General features: G+C 37.9%; 1 non-coding gene and 30 pseudogenes across 1 annotated transcript; all 31 read left to right on the top strand.

The window, feature by feature from the left end:
- Nucleotides 1-35: 35 nt before the first annotated feature.
- LOC148468259 (5S ribosomal RNA) lies at nucleotides 36-154 on the top strand (annotated as a pseudogene).
- Nucleotides 155-270: 116 nt separating this feature from the next.
- LOC148468258 (5S ribosomal RNA) lies at nucleotides 271-389 on the top strand (annotated as a pseudogene).
- Nucleotides 390-505: 116 nt separating this feature from the next.
- Nucleotides 506-624, top strand: LOC148468257 (5S ribosomal RNA; annotated as a pseudogene).
- A 116-nt stretch (nucleotides 625-740) lies between these two features.
- Nucleotides 741-859, top strand: LOC148468256 (5S ribosomal RNA; annotated as a pseudogene).
- A 116-nt stretch (nucleotides 860-975) lies between these two features.
- LOC148468255 (5S ribosomal RNA) lies at nucleotides 976-1,094 on the top strand (annotated as a pseudogene).
- Nucleotides 1,095-1,209: 115 nt separating this feature from the next.
- On the top strand, nucleotides 1,210-1,328 carry LOC148468254 (5S ribosomal RNA; annotated as a pseudogene).
- A 116-nt stretch (nucleotides 1,329-1,444) lies between these two features.
- Nucleotides 1,445-1,563, top strand: LOC148468253 (5S ribosomal RNA; annotated as a pseudogene).
- Nucleotides 1,564-1,678: 115 nt separating this feature from the next.
- Nucleotides 1,679-1,797, top strand: LOC148468252 (5S ribosomal RNA; annotated as a pseudogene).
- Nucleotides 1,798-1,912: 115 nt separating this feature from the next.
- On the top strand, nucleotides 1,913-2,031 carry LOC148468251 (5S ribosomal RNA; annotated as a pseudogene).
- Nucleotides 2,032-2,147: 116 nt separating this feature from the next.
- LOC148468250 (5S ribosomal RNA) lies at nucleotides 2,148-2,266 on the top strand (annotated as a pseudogene).
- Nucleotides 2,267-2,382: 116 nt separating this feature from the next.
- On the top strand, nucleotides 2,383-2,501 carry LOC148468249 (5S ribosomal RNA; annotated as a pseudogene).
- Nucleotides 2,502-2,617: 116 nt separating this feature from the next.
- Nucleotides 2,618-2,736, top strand: LOC148468248 (5S ribosomal RNA; annotated as a pseudogene).
- A 116-nt stretch (nucleotides 2,737-2,852) lies between these two features.
- On the top strand, nucleotides 2,853-2,971 carry LOC148468247 (5S ribosomal RNA; annotated as a pseudogene).
- A 116-nt stretch (nucleotides 2,972-3,087) lies between these two features.
- Nucleotides 3,088-3,206, top strand: LOC148468246 (5S ribosomal RNA; annotated as a pseudogene).
- Nucleotides 3,207-3,557: 351 nt separating this feature from the next.
- LOC148468245 (5S ribosomal RNA) lies at nucleotides 3,558-3,676 on the top strand. The gene has a single exon (XR_015873751.1). It is a non-coding gene; the product is annotated as a 5S ribosomal RNA (ribosomal RNA).
- Nucleotides 3,677-3,791: 115 nt separating this feature from the next.
- Nucleotides 3,792-3,910, top strand: LOC148468244 (5S ribosomal RNA; annotated as a pseudogene).
- A 116-nt stretch (nucleotides 3,911-4,026) lies between these two features.
- Nucleotides 4,027-4,145, top strand: LOC148468243 (5S ribosomal RNA; annotated as a pseudogene).
- A 116-nt stretch (nucleotides 4,146-4,261) lies between these two features.
- On the top strand, nucleotides 4,262-4,380 carry LOC148468242 (5S ribosomal RNA; annotated as a pseudogene).
- A 116-nt stretch (nucleotides 4,381-4,496) lies between these two features.
- LOC148468241 (5S ribosomal RNA) lies at nucleotides 4,497-4,615 on the top strand (annotated as a pseudogene).
- Nucleotides 4,616-4,731: 116 nt separating this feature from the next.
- On the top strand, nucleotides 4,732-4,850 carry LOC148468240 (5S ribosomal RNA; annotated as a pseudogene).
- A 115-nt stretch (nucleotides 4,851-4,965) lies between these two features.
- LOC148468239 (5S ribosomal RNA) lies at nucleotides 4,966-5,084 on the top strand (annotated as a pseudogene).
- A 116-nt stretch (nucleotides 5,085-5,200) lies between these two features.
- On the top strand, nucleotides 5,201-5,319 carry LOC148468238 (5S ribosomal RNA; annotated as a pseudogene).
- Nucleotides 5,320-5,434: 115 nt separating this feature from the next.
- On the top strand, nucleotides 5,435-5,553 carry LOC148468237 (5S ribosomal RNA; annotated as a pseudogene).
- A 115-nt stretch (nucleotides 5,554-5,668) lies between these two features.
- LOC148468236 (5S ribosomal RNA) lies at nucleotides 5,669-5,787 on the top strand (annotated as a pseudogene).
- A 116-nt stretch (nucleotides 5,788-5,903) lies between these two features.
- On the top strand, nucleotides 5,904-6,022 carry LOC148468235 (5S ribosomal RNA; annotated as a pseudogene).
- Nucleotides 6,023-6,138: 116 nt separating this feature from the next.
- LOC148468234 (5S ribosomal RNA) lies at nucleotides 6,139-6,257 on the top strand (annotated as a pseudogene).
- A 116-nt stretch (nucleotides 6,258-6,373) lies between these two features.
- On the top strand, nucleotides 6,374-6,492 carry LOC148468233 (5S ribosomal RNA; annotated as a pseudogene).
- Nucleotides 6,493-6,608: 116 nt separating this feature from the next.
- On the top strand, nucleotides 6,609-6,727 carry LOC148468232 (5S ribosomal RNA; annotated as a pseudogene).
- Nucleotides 6,728-6,843: 116 nt separating this feature from the next.
- Nucleotides 6,844-6,962, top strand: LOC148468231 (5S ribosomal RNA; annotated as a pseudogene).
- Nucleotides 6,963-7,078: 116 nt separating this feature from the next.
- On the top strand, nucleotides 7,079-7,197 carry LOC148468230 (5S ribosomal RNA; annotated as a pseudogene).
- A 116-nt stretch (nucleotides 7,198-7,313) lies between these two features.
- LOC148468229 (5S ribosomal RNA) lies at nucleotides 7,314-7,432 on the top strand (annotated as a pseudogene).
- Nucleotides 7,433-7,500: the final 68 nt, after the last annotated feature.

Here is a 7,500-nt window from a genome sequence, read left to right as displayed (position 1 = left end):
GAAGTAAAAGAGGTATAAAGTTAATGTTTTTGAGCACCTACAGCCAAACCATACTGGACATGCCCAATCTCGTCTGATCTTGGAAGCTATGCAGTGGTGGGCCTGGTTAGTACTTGGATGGGAGACCACCTAGGAATCCCAGGTGCTGTAGGTAATTTTATACTGCCATAACAGTCTATTCTACTACATTTTACATTTAATTTTTTCAACTTATCAATGAATTTACTTGAGTTAAGAAGTAATAGAGGTCTAAAGTTAATGCTTTTGAGCACCTACAGCCAAACCACACTGGACATGCCCAATCTCGTCTGATCTTGGAAGCTATGCAGTGTTGGGCCTGGTTAGTACTTGGACGAGAGACCACCTGGGAATACCAGGTGCTGTAGGTAATTTTATATAGCCATAACATTATTTTCTATTACATTTTACATTACATTTTTTCAACTTATCAATGAATTTACTTGAGTTAAGAAGTAAAAGAGGTCTAAAGTTAATGTTTTTGAGCACCTACAGTCAAACCACACTGGACATGCCCAATCTCGTCTGATCTTGGAAGCTATGCAGTGTTGGGCCTGGTTAGTACTTGGATGGGAGACCACCTGGGAATACCAAGTGCTGTAGGTAATTTTATACTGCCATAACATTCTTTTCTATTACATTTTACATTTAATTTTTTCAACTTATCAATGAATTTACTTGAGTTAAGAAGTAATAGAGGTCTAAATTTAATGCTTTTGAGCACCTACAGCCAAACCACACTGGACATGCCCAATCTCGTCTGATCTTGTAAGCTTTGCTGTGTTGGGCCTGGTTTGTACTTGGATGGGAGACCACCTGAGAATACCAGTTGCTGTAGGAAATTTTATACAGCCAAAACATTCTTTTCTATTACATTTTACATTTAATTTTTTCAACTTATCAATGAATTTACTTGAGTTAAGAAGTAAAAGAGGTCTAAAGTTAATGTTTTTGAGCACCTACTGCCAAACCACACTGGACATGCCCAATCTTGTTTGATCTTGGAAGCTATGCAGTGTTGGGCCTGATTAGTACTTGGATGGGAGACCTCCTGGGAATACCAGGTGCTGTAGGTAATTTTATACTGCCATTACATTCTTTTCTTTTACATTTTACATTTCATTTTTCAACTAATCATTGAATTTACTTGAGTTAAGAAGTAAAAGAGGTCTAAAGTTAATGTTTTTGAGCAACTACAGCCAAACCACACTGGACATGCCCAATCTCGTCTGAACTTGGAAGCTATGCAGTGTTGTGCCTGGTTAGTACTTGGATGGGGGACCACCTGGGAATACCTGGTGCTGTAGGTAATTTTATACTGCCATAACATTCTTTTCTATTACATTTTACATTTAATTTTTTCAACTTATCAATGAATTTACTTGAGTTAAGAAGTAATAGAGGTCTAAAGTTAATGTGTTTGAGCACCTACAGCCAAACCACACTGGACATGCCCAATCTCGTCTGATCTTGGAAGCTATGCAGTGTTGGGCCTGGTTAGTACTTGGATGGGAGACCACCTGGGAATACCAGGAGCTGTAGATAATTTTATACTGCCAAAACATTCTTTTCTATTACATTTTACATTTCATTTTTCAACTTATCATTGAATTTACTTGAGTTAAGAAGTAAAAGAGGTCTAAAGTTAATGTTTTTGAGCACCTACAGCCAAACCACACTGGACGTGCCCAATCTCGTCTGATCTTGGAAGCTATGCAGTGTTGGGCCTGGTTAGTACTTGGATGGGAGACCACCTAGGAATCCCAGGTGCTGTAGGTAATTTTATACTGCCATAACATTCTTTTATATTACATTTTACTTTTAGTTTTTCAACTTATCATTGAATTTACTTGAGTTAAGAAGTAAAAGAGGTCTAAAGTTAATGTTTTTGAGCATCTACAGCCCAACCACACTGGACATGCCCAATCTTGTCTGATCTTGGAAGCTATGCAGTGTTGAGCCTGGTTAGTACTTGGATGGGAGACCACCTGGAAATACCAGGTGCTGTAGGTAATTTTATGCAGCCATAACATTCTTTTCTATTACATTTTACATTTAATTTTTTCAACTTATCAATGAATTTACTTGAGTTAAGAAGTAATAGAGGTCTAAAGTTAATGTTTTTGAGCACCTACAGCCAAACCACACTGGACATGCCCAATCTCGTCTGATCTTGGAAGCTATGCGGTGTTGGGCCTGGTTACTACTTGGGTGGGAGACCACCTGGGAATACCAGGTGCTGTAGGTCATTTTATACAGCCAAAACATTCTTTTTTATTACATTTTACATTTAATTTTTTCAACTTATCAATGAATTTACTTGAGTTAAGAAGTAATAGAGGTCTAAAATTAATGGTTTTGGGCAGCTACAGCCAAAGCACACTGGACATGCCCAGTATCGTCTGATCTTGGAAGCTATGCAGTGTTGGGCCTGGTTAGTACTTGGATGGGAGACCACCTAGGAATCCCAGGTGCTGTAGGTAATTTTATACTGCCATAACAGTCTATTCTATTACATTTTACATTTAATTTTTTCAACTTATCAATGAATTTACTTGAGTTAAGAAGTAATAGAGGTCAAAAGTTAATGCTTTTGAGCACCTACAGCCAAACCACACTGGACATGCCCAATCTGGTTTGATCTTGGAAGCTATGCAGTGTTGGGCCTGGTTAGTACTTGGACAGGAGACCACCTGGGAATACCAGGTGCTGTAGGTAATTTTATAGTGCCATAACATTCTTTTCTATTACATTTTACATTTAATTTTTTCAACTTATCAATGAATTTACTTGAGTTAAGAAGTAATAGAGGTCTAAAGTTAATGTTTTTGTGCACCTACAGCCAATCCTCACTGGACATGCCCAATCTCATCTGATCTTGGAAGCTATACAGTGTTGGGCCTGGTAAGTACTTGGATGGGATACCCCCTGGGAATACCAGGTGCAGTAGGTAATTTTATACTGCCATAACATTCTTTTCTATTACATTTTACATTTAATTTTTTCAACTTATCAATGAATTTACTTGAGTTAAGAAGTAATAGAGGTCTAAAGTTAATGTTTTTGAGCACCTACAGCCAAACCACACTGGACATACCCAATCTCGTCTGATCTTGGAAGCTATGCCGTGTTGGGCCTGGTTACTACTTGGGTGGGAGACCACCTGGGAATACCAGGTGCTGTAGGTAATTTTATACAGCCAAAACATTCTTTTCTATTACAATTTACATTTAATTTTTTCAACTTATCAATGAATTTACTTGAGTTAAGAAGTAAAAGAGGTCTAAAGTTAATGTTTTTGAGCACCTACAGCCAAAGCACACTGGACATGCCCAATGTCGTCTGTTCTTGGAAGCTATGCAGTGGTGGGCCTGGTTAGTACTTGGATGGGAGACCACCTAGGAATCCCATGTGCTGTAGGTAATTTTATACTGCCATAACAGTCTTTTCTATTACATTTTACATTTAATTTTTTCAACTTTTCAATGAATTTACATGAGTTAAGAAGTAATAGAGGTCTTAAGTTAATGCTTTTGAGCACCTACAGCCAAACCACACTGGACATGCCCAATCTCGTTTGATCTTGGAAGCTATGCAGTGTTGGGCCTGGTTAGTACTTGGATGGGAGACCTCCTGGGAATACCAGGTGCTGTAGGTAATTTTATATAGTCATAACATTCTTTTCTATTACATTTTACATTTCATTTTTCAACTTATCATTGAATTTACTTGAGTTAAGAAGTAAAAGAGGTATAAAGTTAATGTTTTTGAGCACCTACAGCCAAACCATACTGGACATGCCCAATCTCGTCTGATCTTGGAAGCTATGCAGTGGTGGGCCTGGTTAGTACTTGGATGGGAGACCACCTAGGAATCCCAGGTGCTGTAGGTAATTTTATACTGCCATAACAGTCTATTCTACTACATTTTACATTTAATTTTTTCAACTTATCAATGAATTTACTTGAGTTAAGAAGTAATAGAGGTCTAAAGTTAATGCTTTTGAGCACCTACAGCCAAACCACACTGGACATGCCCAATCTCGTCTGATCTTGGAAGCTATGCAGTGTTGGGCCTGGTTAGTACTTGGACGAGAGACCACCTGGGAATACCAGGTGCTGTAGGTAATTTTATATAGCCATAACATTATTTTCTATTACATTTTACATTACATTTTTTCAACTTATCAATGAATTTACTTGAGTTAAGAAGTAAAAGAGGTCTAAAGTTAATGTTTTTGAGCACCTACAGTCAAACCACACTGGACATGCCCAATCTCGTCTGATCTTGGAAGCTATGCAGTGTTGGGCCTGGTTAGTACTTGGATGGGAGACCACCTGGGAATACCAAGTGCTGTAGGTAATTTTATACTGCCATAACATTCTTTTCTATTACATTTTACATTTAATTTTTTCAACTTATCAATGAATTTACTTGAGTTAAGAAGTAATAGAGGTCTAAATTTAATGCTTTTGAGCACCTACAGCCAAACCACACTGGACATGCCCAATCTCGTCTGATCTTGTAAGCTTTGCTGTGTTGGGCCTGGTTTGTACTTGGATGGGAGACCACCTGAGAATACCAGTTGCTGTAGGAAATTTTATACAGCCAAAACATTCTTTTCTATTACATTTTACATTTAATTTTTTCAACTTATCAATGAATTTACTTGAGTTAAGAAGTAAAAGAGGTCTAAAGTTAATGTTTTTGAGCACCTACTGCCAAACCACACTGGACATGCCCAATCTTGTTTGATCTTGGAAGCTATGCAGTGTTGGGCCTGATTAGTACTTGGATGGGAGACCTCCTGGGAATACCAGGTGCTGTAGGTAATTTTATACTGCCATTACATTCTTTTCTTTTACATTTTACATTTCATTTTTCAACTAATCATTGAATTTACTTGAGTTAAGAAGTAAAAGAGGTCTAAAGTTAATGTTTTTGAGCAACTACAGCCAAACCACACTGGACATGCCCAATCTCGTCTGAACTTGGAAGCTATGCAGTGTTGTGCCTGGTTAGTACTTGGATGGGGGACCACCTGGGAATACCTGGTGCTGTAGGTAATTTTATACTGCCATAACATTCTTTTCTATTACATTTTACATTTAATTTTTTCAACTTATCAATGAATTTACTTGAGTTAAGAAGTAATAGAGGTCTAAAGTTAATGTGTTTGAGCACCTACAGCCAAACCACACTGGACATGCCCAATCTCGTCTGATCTTGGAAGCTATGCAGTGTTGGGCCTGGTTAGTACTTGGATGGGAGACCACCTGGGAATACCAGGAGCTGTAGATAATTTTATACTGCCAAAACATTCTTTTCTATTACATTTTACATTTCATTTTTCAACTTATCATTGAATTTACTTGAGTTAAGAAGTAAAAGAGGTCTAAAGTTAATGTTTTTGAGCACCTACAGCCAAACCACACTGGACGTGCCCAATCTCGTCTGATCTTGGAAGCTATGCAGTGTTGGGCCTGGTTAGTACTTGGATGGGAGACCACCTAGGAATCCCAGGTGCTGTAGGTAATTTTATACTGCCATAACATTCTTTTATATTACATTTTACTTTTAGTTTTTCAACTTATCATTGAATTTACTTGAGTTAAGAAGTAAAAGAGGTCTAAAGTTAATGTTTTTGAGCATCTACAGCCCAACCACACTGGACATGCCCAATCTTGTCTGATCTTGGAAGCTATGCAGTGTTGAGCCTGGTTAGTACTTGGATGGGAGACCACCTGGAAATACCAGGTGCTGTAGGTAATTTTATGCAGCCATAACATTCTTTTCTATTACATTTTACATTTAATTTTTTCAACTTATCAATGAATTTACTTGAGTTAAGAAGTAATAGAGGTCTAAAGTTAATGTTTTTGAGCACCTACAGCCAAACCACACTGGACATGCCCAATCTCGTCTGATCTTGGAAGCTATGCGGTGTTGGGCCTGGTTACTACTTGGGTGGGAGACCACCTGGGAATACCAGGTGCTGTAGGTCATTTTATACAGCCAAAACATTCTTTTTTATTACATTTTACATTTAATTTTTTCAACTTATCAATGAATTTACTTGAGTTAAGAAGTAATAGAGGTCTAAAATTAATGGTTTTGGGCAGCTACAGCCAAAGCACACTGGACATGCCCAGTATCGTCTGATCTTGGAAGCTATGCAGTGTTGGGCCTGGTTAGTACTTGGATGGGAGACCACCTAGGAATCCCAGGTGCTGTAGGTAATTTTATACTGCCATAACAGTCTATTCTATTACATTTTACATTTAATTTTTTCAACTTATCAATGAATTTACTTGAGTTAAGAAGTAATAGAGGTCAAAAGTTAATGCTTTTGAGCACCTACAGCCAAACCACACTGGACATGCCCAATCTCGTTTGATCTTGGAAGCTATGCAGTGTTGGGCCTGGTTAGTACTTGGACAGGAGACCACCTGGGAATACCAGGTGCTGTAGGTAATTTTATAGTGCCATAACATTCTTTTCTATTACATTTTACATTTAATTTTTTCAACTTATCAATGAATTTACTTGAGTTAAGAAGTAATAGAGGTCTAAAGTTAATGTTTTTGTGCACCTACAGCCAATCCTCACTGGACATGCCCAATCTTGTCTGATCTTGGAAGCTATGCAGTGTTGAGCCTGGTTAGTACTTGGATGGGAGACCACCTGGAAATACCAGGTGCTGTAGGTAATTTTATGCAGCCATAACATTCTTTTCTATTACATTTTACATTTAATTTTTTCAACTTATCAATGGATTTACTTGAGTTAAGAAGTAATAGAGGTCTAAAGTTAATGTTTTTGAGCACCTACAGCCAAACCACACTGGACATGCCCAATCTCGTCTGATCTTGGAAGCTATGCGGTGTTGGGCCTGGTTACTACTTGGGTGGGAGACCACCTGGGAATACCAGGTGCTGTAGGTCATTTTATACAGCCAAAACATTCTTTTTTATTACATTTTACATTTAATTTTTTCAACTTATCAATGAATTTACTTGAGTTAAGAAGTAATAGAGGTCTAAAATTAATGGTTTTGGGCAGCTACAGCCAAAGCACACTGGACATGCCCAGTATCGTCTGATCTTGGAAGCTATGCAGTGTTGGGCCTGGTTAGTACTTGGATGGGAGACCACCTAGGAATCCCAGGTGCTGTAGGTAATTTTATACTGCCATAACAGTCTATTCTATTACATTTTACATTTAATTTTTTCAACTTATCAATGAATTTACTTGAGTTAAGAAGTAATAGAGGTCAAAAGTTAATGCTTTTGAGCACCTACAGCCAAACCACACTGGACATGCCCAATCTCGTTTGATCTTGGAAGCTATGCAGTGTTGGGCCTGGTTAGTACTTGGACAGGAGACCACCTGGGAATACCAGGTGCTGTAGGTAATTTTATAGTGCCATAACATTCTTTTCTATTACATTTTACATTTAATTTTTTCAACTTATCAATGAAT

This window comes from Taudactylus pleione, unplaced genomic scaffold, assembly GCF_031769625.1.
Source record: "Taudactylus pleione unplaced genomic scaffold, aTauple2 ptg000967l, whole genome shotgun sequence".
Classification (NCBI taxonomy): domain Eukaryota; kingdom Metazoa; phylum Chordata; class Amphibia; order Anura; family Myobatrachidae; genus Taudactylus; species Taudactylus pleione.
This window is presented reverse-complemented; position numbering and strand designations above follow the sequence as displayed.